General features: G+C 36.6%; 1 long non-coding RNA gene across 3 annotated transcripts in view; it reads right to left on the bottom strand.

Annotated features, from left to right (window-relative positions):
* Positions 1-13,376, bottom strand: part of LOC114017783 (uncharacterized) — a 48,309-nt gene extending 34,933 nt beyond the window's left edge. For all 3 annotated transcript variants that reach the window (XR_008735153.1, XR_003563029.2, XR_008735154.1), the window contains exons 1-3: positions 11,109-13,376; positions 9,396-9,516; positions 4,361-4,475 (exon numbers count right to left, since the gene is read on the bottom strand). This is a non-coding gene — a long non-coding RNA (uncharacterized LOC114017783). The remainder of the gene's footprint in view (positions 1-4,360; positions 4,476-9,395; positions 9,517-11,108) is intronic.
* Positions 13,377-15,177: the final 1,801 nt, after the last annotated feature.

The following is a 15,177-nucleotide window of genomic DNA, read 5'->3' as shown; positions in this document are numbered from 1 at the left end:
CTGGAAGCTAAAAGTTCAAAAGACTGCACACAAGCAGAAAGCAGAGGGAGGAAAAGCAGAAGGATATTTAAAAAGCCACGGCAATAGAGTTTAAGATAAAGGCTGAGGACATTCTTTCGCATGAAGAACAAGGACATAGTTTTCCACACTAAATCCATATGCTAAACATACAAGTCATTTGGGAATTAAACCTCACAGAGTGCTCGGGTACTTTAGTGGAGAATGCTCATTGACTCCAGGGCAAGGTTTTGTCTTAGTTTTGTTGAACGACAATGTTAAAAGCCCGACACGAAGAATATTTCGTCAGATGATGTCAATCCCTTGGCTTAGTTTATATTGGAAACTGGGCAAAGAGGGTATTCTAGGGAAATACCACGTTCTTTGAATATTAGGAGGTTCTGGAAGCTCACTGAGACACACAAGAGCGCAAGCACCTGCTGTGCTTTTCCTGAAAACTTGTCATTTCCCACATGGAAAAAGGAGACAGACAGAGGGAGGGGAGGTGTTGAGTCCTAGTGTGGGTAGTTGTATTGCTGACATTCAGCAACAGTAGGCTGACTTTCAATGCTGAAAATGAGCCAGAAAGTCTCAGAAGGAAGTTTGCGGTATCTGAGAAACACTGCAAAGAGAGAAGCTAAAATATTAAGCAGAGCAACACAGCAATTGCTATTTAATTGACAAGCAGATACTGAGTTTGGAACAAGGTAACTATGGGAACTTCCATTTCTAAGAGACATTTGCAAGTCAAGGCCATGGCCCACTGTTCAGTACTTTCATGAAAATTTGTAGACCAGATGCTCAGCTTGTGTGCTGACTTGGTTCTAAGTGAATCTGTCTTGATTTACACCATCCAAGAGTGTAGCCTTAGCACATTATTAGATTTGCAGAGATAAAAGATATATGCCACAGTGTTAGAAATAAGTCAGTTTATAAAAGTTAAAATGAATAAATAAATCCAATTTCAGCGCAGCTCCTGATCTCTGAAGAATATTACAGCTACAGTGATTATGATGGCAAGTAATGATAAAACATGCCAGCAAACACAACAGACATATCTAAGACTACAAAACAAAAATTCTGTCATTAAAGTTCCCCCGTTCCATTTTGATGCTATCTATTCATGTCTAAACAAGTGCTCTGGGAAACAATGATACCCAAAAGGCCTCTCCATCTAGGAACGTGTGACACAAAATGAGCCAAAATCTTCATGACCAATTTTTCAGTTCCAGTACTGAAATTTCTATTCCCAGTGCCAGAGAGACATGCTTACTACAGCTAAGCAGTCTGTTGTCCATCACTTCAAATACAGCTTCACAGGTATTAAAAATCCACTACTGTTGTTTAGTTTCAAGGCATAATTGACAAAGATTTGTATTTGGGTACAGCCCAAATGAGTGGCATTTCTCTTAGTTCGATCTAGACTGACTTATTGTAACAACTTTCTTTTCTTTGTTTCAGTTATGTGCAGGCTGTTCTATCCATTGTTCACTGTAGACCCTATTCCTGATGCGCGAGCAAAGGTTTCTGAAAAATATCAGTGGAGAACTGAACAGAAAAACCTGACAGAATGTAAGATTTTGAAAGCCACATCTTCCTTGACTCTAAGGATGCTGCTAGATAAAAACTAGAAAGGGAAAAGTATCTTTTTTTCTAGCTAGATAAAAACTAGAAAGGAAAGAGTTCTTTTTTTCTAATCTAGCTGGTAAGAAAATACATACGCATCTGGTGATTGTAGACATTACAACAGTAACATGGGGTTCCACTGAATTTAACAAGAGAGAGAGAAATAAATCTTTTACTCATTTAAAGAAAGGCACACATAAAGCTGTATCTTATTGAAGTCTATCACCTACAGCTTATGGCTTCCCTCCTCCCCCAAATAAATTTTGGGCTCTTTCTTGCCGAACAGTGGCCATTGTCACAAGAACTCTGCATTAATATTCTTACTGTAAAGGCACAACTGTTCTAACAGAGAGCTTGAAGCAGAATAACTCTTATCTGCAAAAGAGAATATCATTATGGGCTCCAATAAGAATGAATTAGATGGAAGGATATTGAAGAAAGAACAGAAAACAGCTGCAAAAAGATAAATAATTTACACAGAATTCCATCTAGGAGCACAAAAATCTTTTTTAAAGTCACATTCTTTTAAGCCATTGATTTCTGAAAAGAAACAAAGAGGTGCTGAAAGATAAATGACAGTCTAAAACTACACACAGTGCACTTAGCAAAATAAGGGAAGAGTAAGGAATATAAACAGTACACAAAAGATGCTAAAACCAACAGACTCATCTAAGCCATATTTATTGGCATTAGTTTTTCTTCAAAAAATGTACAATTGCTCTTTTATCATAAGCACTTCACATTAATCCAAGCTGTATTTTGGGAGTTTGTTGTGTATGTGCCAACTTTCATGTAAGTGAGACATGATTATTAGGCTTTTAAATAAAATATGTGAAACTCAAAAGATGGTCGAGATCATTTGTGCATTTTAATTGAATGACTACTAGGAAAAAAAAGGTATTTTTATCACATCACATCTTAATAGAGCCTCTGGATTAAATACTAATTAATTTGCCACCAAAGTTTGCTGTTAATCAGTTGCATGTCAGCATACATTTTGAGTGACATTTAAATTATAAAGTATAGTGGAATTATCTCCAGTCTTGCAAATTACCTCTTTATAAAAGTCAAAGTAAACACCATGCGCTCACTAGAGGTATCATTAGTGTCCTATTTACTCTCTGCATATTTCTTTGGATTATAGGTTGTCTCAGTCCATACATATAACACTTAGATTGCCTTAGAAAAAAGGAGTTGCAAGTTTTAAGGCTGACCTTTGAATATCCAACCTCCAATGCCCAACCTCATTAACAAATGTCCCATTAGGTTTGTGTAGCCGTGTTTCTCCACAGCAGAGACTAAACTGAGCCTCCCATAGAGCCCTGAAAAAGCTGATGATCATCAGTACACTGGCCTTGACTCAAGCTCTTAGAAATTGTCTAAAAACTACAGGAAATTACCATCTCCAGTTGGGAGATGTATGAGTTGAGTAGAAGCTCACTTTCTATCTTACACCTGTATGAAACATGTCCATCTATAGTAGAACAATTGTCATCAACTGTAGAACAATATATGAAAACAGATGGACTGCTGGGTGGATGAAGCAATTAAAAGAAATAATTGACGTAGTATCTGTAACAGTATCACTGTAACTGTGGTTTTATATTAAAAAAAAGTAACAAAAACAATTCAGTAAATGAGGAAACCGCTGTCTTGAAAGAGGAATAACTGGGACAAGGAATCAGAGAATTAGTTTTTAGCTTTCCTCATTTGTGAACAGTCTATTAGCATTTTATAAAAATTATAATTGAAGTGTCAGCTCCTTTATGTAATGTAAACTAAGGAAGAAGGTTGTATAAGGGGATTGAATTATCAGGCTGATTAAAAAGCTATTGAGACTCAGTGTGTATCATATATATAACCATATATGACAAATGCATCCATTAAAACAGAACTTCACAGAACTTCAACATAAGAGATAAAGAAGGTCTTCAGAGCAAAATTTAAAATTTGTCACAGCACAGGAGAAATAAAATCATAATTTCTAGTGAGATGCACAGATTCCAATGGCCTCAAATTTGTCTAAAATCCAAAGCCAAAATGTGGAAAAATCTTGATGAATGACTCTCAAAGCCTTGACAAATCCTTATTTTTTAGTACAATTAAGAAGAAAGCAATGATGTAATATTAGTTCTAAATTATAATTTTGGTCTCATAGTCACATTTTCCAAGGATCTTGAACTTGGCCACTGATCTCAAACCAACAACTGATTCTAGGTACAGATTTAGGGGTTAGTCAAGTGCAATCACAGGGGAAAGGAAAATGTCTCAAGAAGACAAAAAAACCCCCAACCTCCTGAGCATCCACATATGTATGAGATATTTTTCATTTACCATTGCAACTCTTTATATGTAAAACTTCACCATGATGGAGCAAAAATATCAGTTCTGGAGGAAAGCATGTTGTATGCAGTGTCTTTTTCCTTCTTCTTACCTAATTCATGTAACCTTTACAGAACCCACAGACACCCAACCACTTGGAATTTGTGCAGAGGGTTCTTGTGCAGTAGACTCACCTTATTCCTTCTCTTTTGTCTCCACCATCACGGCTCAGCAGAAAGAATTGTTCTTATACATAGGTGGGAGAGTGAGATAGTTACCAAGGAAACAGGCTTAGTTTGACAGAGATTTGGAAACCCAAACCCAGCTGGAGATGGGAAATCTGAGTATCCTCCCCCAGAAAGCACTTGAAAACTAGATGCAATCTGGTACTAATTAAAACCCAGTTAACTCTTACCTTTCTTCCCATTGTGAATCCACCTTTCATTTTACTTATCTACTTTGTCGTAATTCTTTTCTTTGGCTAAGTGGATTCTAAGAGAACAGTAACGAACACTCCTGACAGCCAGCATCTAAAAAGAACACACAGATATATCTTTCTATTTAGAAGGACGATTACTCTTCTGTATTCAGGTGAGGAAAGTCTGAGTTGTGCCCTTAGGTACACATGTGGGACTCTTACTTTAAATGAAATTCAATCAACATAACCAAGACCAGAATTCCTCCTAAGGCTGGAACTCAGTCCACAGTTCAGTACAGTACAGACATGCCATTGATTACTTGGAGAGGCGCTATAAAAATGATTCAAAGCACCAGGACAGATCCTGAGCTGGTGTAAATCAGTGGCAGTCCCACTGATTTACTCCTAGCCAGAGGAGAGCTAATCTAATTTACACAAGCTAAGGATCTGAGGCCATCACATTTGAAGAAGTGAGTAGTGGAAAATGATATTGAACAGAGGAGATATATCAGTGGAATGTAAATATAACAACAAAACAAGGATAGTGAGGAACTGTTTGAGGTGGTTAGAGGTGAAAAGTCCTAGAGTCCAAGAATAATGGCCATGAGCTAGACACGAGAAGATCCACAGCTGAGTAAAGATGTATTTTAAAGAATGGACTTAAAAGAATCTTTTCCTCAGAGAAAGCACAAATTAATAGTATCTCCAGATGCTTTCCCTAGAAAGTTACAATTGAATCTGAATTTTACCTTAACTTGAATTACTCAAGTTTAAAAGTGGTCATAGCTGTGTTTCATGTGGAAATCCACGACTAGAATTCCGCCTTTACAGAGGGACAGCAGAAAAAAACCCAGCATTATGTACTTGGAAATATACACCAGAAAATTAAGGATGGGTTTTTTTCAGGCCAAGATTCTGTGATTTTTTTATCATACTGAGATACAAGAAAGACTGTGGAAGTTCCAAGAAAATTCACTGTTGCAAATGAATAACCAGCACATTTCATGGTTTAATAATTTTTTGCCATATTTCAGGAAAAAGAGGTGGTGTAATGAGAGAAGAACGGAGCCATAGCTTTGGTGCAGTGAAACTTTCCCAGATGAATTCACAAACAGCCTTTCTAAAATAATTTTGAGCATCACAATTCTACATTTCAGATAATAGCAGATGAAATCTATAAAGGCTTCTAAGCTAAAACCTCAAGGAAAACAAACAACAAATTGGTATCATGGCAAAGCAAATTAAATTTAATTATTTAAACAGCTGCAATTGTCTTGAAAAGGAACTCTGGCTAAACCTTCTGGGATTTTGGTAACATATTATCAAGGTTGTTGAAAATGAAGGTTGTTGTCAGTAACTGTAGTTAACTGACGAATGAATTATGCATAATGCCTCCAAGGGATGCCCAAGCCTTGGGCAGAGTAAGCTTGTCCTCTCACACACCCCTGACCCACCCTCCCCATTGCAGGAGGAGTTCAGCTTGAGCCAGTGTGGGCAGGCTTCATGAGCTACCAGCTGATGATGCTCAAAGATCCAAAGGAAGATTTTTCCAACAGTCAGATCACAGCACCACACGCTCCCTGCCACAGGGAATGTACCACATGAAGCACATATACTTTGTTAATCCCCTTTTCACTAGTGAGCAACTTCAGCAGTCACCCTGGACGTGAGGTCTAGCAAGCACTTTTTTGAACCTGCAAGGGGACTATGTTCTGTGGAGCTGCCCTGTTTCAGCCACAAGATATCGTTCCCCTTGAGAAATAACGATAACATCAAATCTGAATTTTCTATGATGCACAATTTAAACCATCTAGGTGATGACTTAGAGGATGCTTTTTGTACCACTGAGTTCTGAGTCTAAACTCTCTAGATTTATCTAGTCTCCAGCTATCCAAGACAAATCATTTTCTTCTTTAGAAGCCTGGGATTTAGAAAAAATAATAATCAGATTACTAATAATCATTCTTAATAATTATAATAACTATAGATATACATAGTATTTTTCTATTATTTCTCCCCTAGCATTCTGGCAATTCTACGAACATTACTTAAAAGTGTGAAGAAGCCAAGTATTATGCAGAGTGTGGTTCTTTGGTTCCTCTGAAACTCTTTATTTAGACTGTTGAGTGGTAAAGGGAGATGGAAGAACAGATCTGCATTCCCAACGCCCATCTGACATTTAGCTCATCAGCTACCCATTGCTGGTGGATTCCAGGAATGAGAAGGAACTTAAGACAGGGAGACCAGAAGCTCTACTGGTATATATAGCAGCAAAGCCTAAACTACAACTTTCTACTTGATCCTCTTGTTTTTAATTACTGACTTCCTATGACAATGTTTGTATTTTATCTTTTCTCTGTTCAAACACTTGCAGGTCACTTGCAGCTGGTTAGAGGAGACTATTAAAATAAAAGGCCTATTTAAGTTGAATAGCATACTATATTTTTTTACAGTGTCAGATGCTGTTTCTCCTATTTCTGGATTTCCTTTCTTGTCAGTTATTAGTCTGAGTCATATAATAGTGATATTTTCACATATCTATAAAGCTATCTATTAATGTATACTCTTATATTATTATTACAGTTCTACAGGTTGGTTTGATAAATATAGAAGACATTATCTTCAGTTTTTTTCCAAAAGAGTGGCTTGGGTTATTTCTAGTCAGATTTTGTATTTTGTTTATGGCTTTATGAGCAGGAAGATAATTTTAAGAGGGGTAACTCTCAACAACTGGAACAGAGGACTGGAAAAATACGGGGTTTATTTTTTAAAAAAAAACAACCTTTCTCTAGAAGCCCAGGCCCAGCAGGCTGTACTTCAGTAAACTGAGGCCTGCTTCCATGTATAGCTCAGTAAGTGAATCACATAGAAATAACCCCCTTGGCCCTGTTCCTAAAAGTCAGAGCAACAGCTGACCTATCCATCTTTCTAGTTCTGCACATGACTTTCACAGAGAGGTCATTATTACTGCTTAACAATTTCTTCCCCTTGGAGGTGTTTTTTGACTGAATTGAAAAGGTGCAAGGAATTTGGTTTGTGATCGACCCAAAAGGCTTATTTTCCTCTTCCTGAAAACCAGTGAGGAGGTCTAGAGGTACTATAGAAAAAGTCTTCTACGAGGCGTCAATAGGAAGCTTTCAGGGTATGACACCAACTGGAACTTGCTAAATATCCAAGGTACTGCTTCCATTTCACTCTCCTTATTTAGCTGTGTCTTCTGCCAAGGATGTAACTTGAAGCTGGAATCTGAGCTATAACTTGATACATCAACTGTAAATTTTCTTGGGTTTCCCTAAGCCAGCCAGTTAATACTATTTACAGTAACACCATTGTCTGGCACCAATATACAATCATAATACACCATGTCATGTAGTTTGACACATTTTAAATTAAAATTGAGCAGATAGTCCTTTCCCATATCAAGTTCCACTATCATTAATGAGCCACATATTGTTCCTGAAATTTAATTGTTTTAAAACCATGATGTTAATTCAGAGATTTGCAGGCGGAGACTGCCAGCTGGCAAGCACTAGATGAGAAATGACATTGACCTTCAAACGTGTATCCACTCAACCCTCCGAGAGATCACCTTTTTCAGATGGAAAAACAAAAACCCCAACGCTTTACTGGGAACAGCAAAAAACCTTGGGAGCTGGTCTGGTCCAGAAACCTTTATGAAAAAATCAAACACACTCTTCATATTTCAAGATGATTCTGACTCCATATAACAGAATAAGAATTCTTTGGCTGTTTCCCATATCTAGGCTAAAATGCTTCAGGCTACCCTTTGTCTTAAAAGGCCACGGCATTGCTTCTTGCCTTGACAAATCTGAAACTCTTCCTGGGTACAGGCTATCTACACATAGAAATGGATCACTGCTGACCCAGACACCATGATTAACATTGGCCATCTCTTAAGCAATGACAGAAATTTTTCGAAGTGGAGGAGGAATCTCAGATCAAATTAGCTGCTGGACACTAAAAGTTTCAAAAACTGGAAGCTCTGGGGTACAGACTTACAAAGAATCCATGAAAGCCAACCTTTCTTACTTATCTTTGAGGTTTGGAGGTAGAGACTCCAAACTCTATTTGATTCTAGTTTTCTGAGAGCAACTAGATTCAACTAACATCCAAGAAAAAGAAAAGTGTCTTCCTCAGATCAGGTGAAAACTACAGGGACTATCATATCAAAATAAATTTAATAAATCCGCTAAGACCTGAAATTATGTGCTGCTATTGTCAAACTGGAAAGACCCTGCTTAAATGAATAAATTCATTTATTGAAGTTGGAAACGTGTCTACCACTGGAGTATTAAGTGGGAAATAATTTGTACTGTGACAGTAGCTTCTAGAGTTTACCCACATCTAGAGTCAGCAACTAGCTTTCAGATTTCCATTCGGTTCCTATTACTGTACAGTCTTAAGAAAAATATTAATCTTTGGTTTAAATATTTGTTATTATATCATATATCATGTTGGAAGTTTAACATTCTTGAAACAGAGAGATGAAATTAGAAACATCTTGAGAAGAGCATCCTTGTTATCAATCATGTCATCTTGAACATGTTTAGAAGCTTGCTGCTGGTGCCAGGAACGGATGTTTTATTCAGAAGAATGTATTTAAAGAAAATGACAGCACTTTTCAATTCAACTTTTCTAAAACAAGAAATCTTTCAAGTCTTCCAAGCCATGTGGATTTCAACATTCCAGTGATTAAGACTATTTTCAATTATACATACTTTTTCCATTATTTTTTCATAGCTTTAGGGTAGATTTTCAATACTCTGCATGAAGAATTAGACACACAAATCACTCACAACTATTAATGGGAATTGCACAGACGGTGGAAGAACTGGTACAGAACAAGAAAAAACAACTCAAACCATCAAAAACGTGAGAAAAACCTGTCATGAACTTTGCAGCGTGGATAGATCTGTCTTTTCTCATCTTGCCAAACTGCACACTTCCAACTTCCAGCCCAGGAAGTGATAATGTCAGAGCGCCATAAGAAAATTAGAAACGGTGAGCGTACCTCTGCAGTTGTATGTCTTCAGGATTTTCAGAAAGCAATCTTTTGGTCTAGATAAACACAGAGATGGATGACCTTGTGTGGTCTACACATGCTGGAGCTTCTGGGTAAGCAATGGTGGGCTCTGCACTTGGAAGAAGAGACAAATATGATGTTCCCATGTTTCTCTGTTTCCATTTGAAAGAACTACAAGTGAATGTGAAGAGAATATAGAACATACTTATCTGTTTTCATTGAAGTGTTCATTAGAAAAAGAACTGCGATAGTTAAACAACATTTGTATATTTAATTTTTTTAGATCAAGGGAACTGTTAATGAAATCACAGAAACTCACTTCATTACTCTCCTCTGTTGCCTCAGCAATCCACTTTTCTCCAAGAAATGATCTCTCTAATCTAATTTCATCAATATAACTTCAAAACCAACTTAATTAAAACATTCATTAAACCAAACATTTCAGTCTCAAATTTGTTAGACTTTAATAGTGTGAAGAAAGGTGCCATTTTCTTTTAGGTTTTTATGACAGCTATAGACAGACAGATTCCAAGAGTAGAAAGGCTTGAGACTATGATATGGAGAATGGCTGAAATAAGCCCAACTCACTACTGCACCTCCCCTGTCCCTCATTTATTTTTAAGCGCAACAAATGGCATTTGATTTTGTGCACCATTCATTTTCTCATGGCATTGTAAATGGAGTTTGAGGAATGCTAACCATGTTTGTATGCATTCAGATTCATCAATCATGCAATAAGCACCTAGGCCAGCAATTATGCACCAAGATATTTTGAAATATGATACCGCATTGTGAACCTCTTACTCCCGACATAAACTCTTTACTGTTGTTTGTAGTATGCAGTTTCAAAACTAAGCTCAAGTAATTTCAGTTTTGCCCTCAAGGATGTGTGTAGTTGAGAAAATACAAGCTGGAGTTTGTGACAAAAATTATTCTCCTTTTTGTATATTCTCAGCCAGGAAACTGTAAAATACAATTGTTCAGTTTAAGCTGAAGAAATGTATCATTAAGTAATGTACAAACAGTGTTCTTCATTATGCTGTCAGAATTTCCTTGAAAGGAATTTCATCACAGTATGATGTGAAGTATCTAGCAGAAAAATATTAAAGCAAGAAACTATATAAAAGAGTATAGAAGTGCATAAAAGTATACACTTGATAGATAAGTTGGACATACTGAAAAGTTATTGCTGTGTTCTCCACTTAGTAGCACAATACCTAACTGCAACTTGTAACATTAACTGTTCTGTTGTTTAGTCATTTTTATGGCTTACTGGAAAAATAAAGCTGTCTGCTGTCATTTCAGATGTTTCTGGATGGTAGTCTGTTACACAGACAAAGACTAAAATATGTAACTTTATATATACGTAATACCATCACTTTTACAACCCAGAGACTTTTAAAGTTAAATTAAGATTCTTGCTCAAGAGCTGGTTTCTGAATCAAAACTAGGACAGCAAAATGGTGAACAAATGGAAAGTGCAGCTAGAAATTATGAATCACATTTTCTCAAAACTGGGTGCATATGTTTCACAATAAACTCTGAAGTTTTCTGTTCTCTGGAATTTTCTCAATTTCTGCAGTGTTACTTACTGGCATGTTTTATTCTGCAACCACAAAACCACAATACTTAAAAATGGTGAGAAAGCTGTGTACTTTGCAACACACTTTTCTAGACAAAAGGCGTTTGGAAAATACTGACCTTTGCCTCTTAAAACACGTTACCTTCCTGGCACATTGGGATTCCCAGGTTCTGCTGGGAGAAAGAGTGTGCCTACTTGCTGCTGAGATATCCACCTTCTTAGCCCACCCTCTTGTGGGAAACATATCTGGAAAAAGCAAGGAGCAAGCAGCAGGGACACGCGGAGCCTTAACAGCAATCAAAGCTGGAGGACAGGCTTGACCTAAATTTGATTATTTCAGGGATGACTTGGGGAAGTGAAGACAGTTTGTGATTTCACAAAATGAAATTTGTCTAACAGCTATCTATGAAAGGTAAATTTAAGACAGGTGTCAAAGACAGTATTCCTTGCCAAGGAGAAGATTTAGTCAACTCAGGTCATATGAGAGACACATCAAAAAAAAAACCATCAAACCCAAACAACAAAAAAAATAAAACCACTTTAAAGAAGCCTGTTTTCATACTAGGTGTTCTAAATAGCTGACCAGTGTTCACTTGGCAGCATTTCTTGGCATATAAAGATATTTACATGAATCACAAATAATTTATGGCTTTAAGTACAGAAAACTCACTAATGCTAAGCATTCACCTGCCTTGCTAGAACCGTAAATGTTTATAAAAACTGGAAGGAAGACATCTGCTAAGCCTAACACATTGGTAGTTTAGTGAAACAGTTTAAAAATTTATACTTCCTGGAATTTTTAGTTGATGTTTTTAGTATGATCTTTGCAGGGTTGATTTGTGTTCTCATTTGCGATTTTTATGACATAAGGTCTACTACATAAGAAAATCTTGATCATCACTAAAAAAGAATCTAAATAATATCCTAGCACACACATCTGCTCTTTCCCTTGACACCTCTTGGAATAAGGCTGGCAAAGTAGGTAACTGCAACGTTCTCGTCATTGTAACTCTTCTGGAGTATAAGGTATAGTTACACTGGAAGTGAACTCTTATTGCATCATATAGTCTCAAAACGAACAGCAATCTCTATTTTTACTTAGAAGAAAACAGACTGTATCTCATCTGTTCAGCTATATTTTATTCCCAGCTGCTTTTTATGTCCTTGTTTCAGATAAAAAGATACTGGAATCTTTCAAGTGCCTCAGAGAGCCCATTTTGTCAACTCTTCTGAAAAGGCTTTCAAACCTCTGCGCTAAAGGGCTAACCTCCATTATGAAGGACACACAACAGCTCTTAGGTCTGTGCACTAGCTCCACACTGACATCTTTCTTCTTGAAAAAGTAAAAATTATAACCATAGATCATGCCTACAGATCTTTTAATATATGACATTATGTTAATTAAAACTAAACATCGATCAATAAAAGTTGGGCTAATAAGCACATACTGGTTTGAACATATAAGATGACCTCAAACAAGATGAGCTAACAGCTTCTTAGAAGTATACCTAAAGCAAGTTGTCAGCTCTAAGACAGCTGGTAATGATCAGTTTTGGCACAGGTTTATAAAAGCAGCCTAACATGACAGAGGTCTTTTGAGAAAGTACAGATTGCCACCTTCTCAACATTTTCCTTTAGTATCACAAAAAACTTCAGTGTTGTAATGTTATAATATGCAGCACTAAAAGCTACTCCTATTATTATTAGTCTGTATTTTGAAATCAAATGTACAAGAACAGATTTTTAAAATCCATTCAGATGCTAAAAAAGCAGCCACATTTTTAGAAGTTCAGCTCCCATTCAGCTATGAAGAAAACAGGTTTTGAGCTTCCAGCTCCTTTTCTCAATTGAAGTTTAGAAATCTGCATTTGCCTGCCTAAGTGGGAGCTAGAAACTATCCAGTATCCAGTTATCCAAATAGCCAGTTCAAGTAGGTGCCTACTCATACATGATTAAACTCCTTCATTCACTCTTATCAATTTCAGCCCTCCCTACCATAACACATTTCTCTACCAAATCACTAGCAATTGAGAAGAACTAACAACCTTTTCTTTACAAGAATTATCCACAGTAAACACTATTTTACCTTGACACTGGGGAGCTGGGATTTGCCAGACAGAAAAGGTAGTTGTTATGCTGTGCCGCACAGTATCATACTGCACCTACACAGTACTGTGAAACACTGAACATTTTAAGTAACGTTGCAGATCAGCATTACAAAGGAGATGCTCTTATTTTCTCAGAAGTTTGTAGCTTTACTAAAAAGCTACCATAAGCATATTACTTCTAATATGCAAATGTTTTACCTAGGAACCCTTCAGCAAAGATGAACAGTGCTTCTGAGTGGAAATGGACAGTATTAAAGAGAAGGATGTGGGGTAACCAAAGTGCAGCTCCTGAAGCTCACACCCTCCCGCTCCCACCCCACTTGGAAGATTTTAATGTAGACAGTATGTGCAGGCACAATCTCTATAGGCACTTAAAGTGCTGCTTTACGTAAAAGCTCTCAGATTCAGTAGAATAAACAGGAAATAAAGATTTGACAGTAGGTTTGCTTTTCAGTACACACAAAAATTCAACATAGAGGTTGGGAAAAAAGCCCTGTACATAGCGTAGAAACAACAGGGTCAGAGGTGTCACCTTTCGCTGCAGAGTATCTGTACCAGTTAAAAGAAAGCCACCTCCTTTTCTTTTTTCGCTTTTGTTTTCCTTTTTTTTTTTTTTTTTTTAAAAAAGATTAAAAGGGAACATTGGCCAAATTGCAGCATGGATATTAACAGAACCAGGATGTGCAGAATATGGTTAGTCATCAGTCTGCCACTCAGGAACAAAACCAATCTTATTAGGAAAATTCAATATCAGAAGAATAAAAGAGAAGAAAAATTGTATTTTTCATATTTCTGAAAAACCTACTTTTCGTCAATGAAAGGTGTCTTATTAAAACAAAAACAACAATAAAAACAAGACTAATGAAATAAAGATTCCTAGCACATCCCATGTGTAAAAAGACTCACACACTGTGACATACAATATAATCTTTCATTTAGGTCTAGAGTATCATAACAGGTAGGGTCCCAGAAGTCAAAAATAAGCACGTTATGATCATTGGCAGCTATTAAACTTATTCTAATAAATTAAATTATGAAGCAAGATATTATTCCTAACATTTTACAAGTTCATTATGATAGTTTACAAGGAAAAAAATATTGAAAAATTGTCTTTTGAGGAACACCGAGAAGGAACAGGATGATGTGACATGCAGGAAAAAGAAATCCCATGCTCTTTTTAAAATCAGAAAGTTACTATTTCACTTACTTCAACGATTCTGGATAAGTCAAATAGCCCTTTTCTTAATATCTTAACGAGCAACCACCATTCTATATTCATGTGCAACAAGTGCATTAAGACAAAACATGGCAGTTATCTTAAAAATAAAACAACTATAAATCAGACAAACCCAGGACAGTTAACTTGATTTTCTGTCTTCAATTACTTACTAAACTTGTTGTCTCCTTTATCTAATACCAACTGTAGGTCTGCTGACTCACAAATAAATTCAAGCTGAGCATGCCAGGTGATAGTAGTTTCAGGTTTGCTTATTTGGCTTGGCCCTTATATTCAAGCACACACGTGGTTGGAGGTAAGCAATCTGTTTAGCATGATTCAAGCTTTATCAAGCATTTTTGAGGTTTTTCTTCCCTACCTTTAGTAATCATCTCAAATAAATATTTATGCTTTTCTAAATAGCTGAGCATCAGTACTTATAAACGTGTGGTTCAAGTGTTCATACAATATTTCTGTATGGTTTTGTTATTATTTTTGTTCTTAATCATTTAATGTGAAGGTTGGTTTGGTTTTACTATGCATTTTGTGTTTTGTGCTTTACCAAAGAGTGATGCAAGTACACTAAAATGAGCAAAATCACCAAGACTTATTTACAAACACCACACAAACTATGGAAGGCACACAACCTTTTCTGTTGTCAGCCCAGTTCTTGCTGTCCCTCTGCTTCCTCATGCTCAGTGATGCCTTCAGGACCATCCAAGATCCGTTGGTCAGACTGAACTCTGCCAGAAGACATAGGACATGAACAAGATAGGGCATTTCCTATATTATGCAATCAAATCCTATGGGTTGCATAAAAAGATGCAACTTTATTTTGATTTGAATCAAAATTTTATTTTGATT

Source organism: Falco cherrug, chromosome 14, assembly GCF_023634085.1.
Source record: "Falco cherrug isolate bFalChe1 chromosome 14, bFalChe1.pri, whole genome shotgun sequence".
Taxonomy (NCBI): Eukaryota; Metazoa; Chordata; class Aves; order Falconiformes; family Falconidae; genus Falco; species Falco cherrug.
Note: the sequence above shows the minus strand (reverse complement) of the source record. Positions and strands in the feature narration are given on the sequence as shown.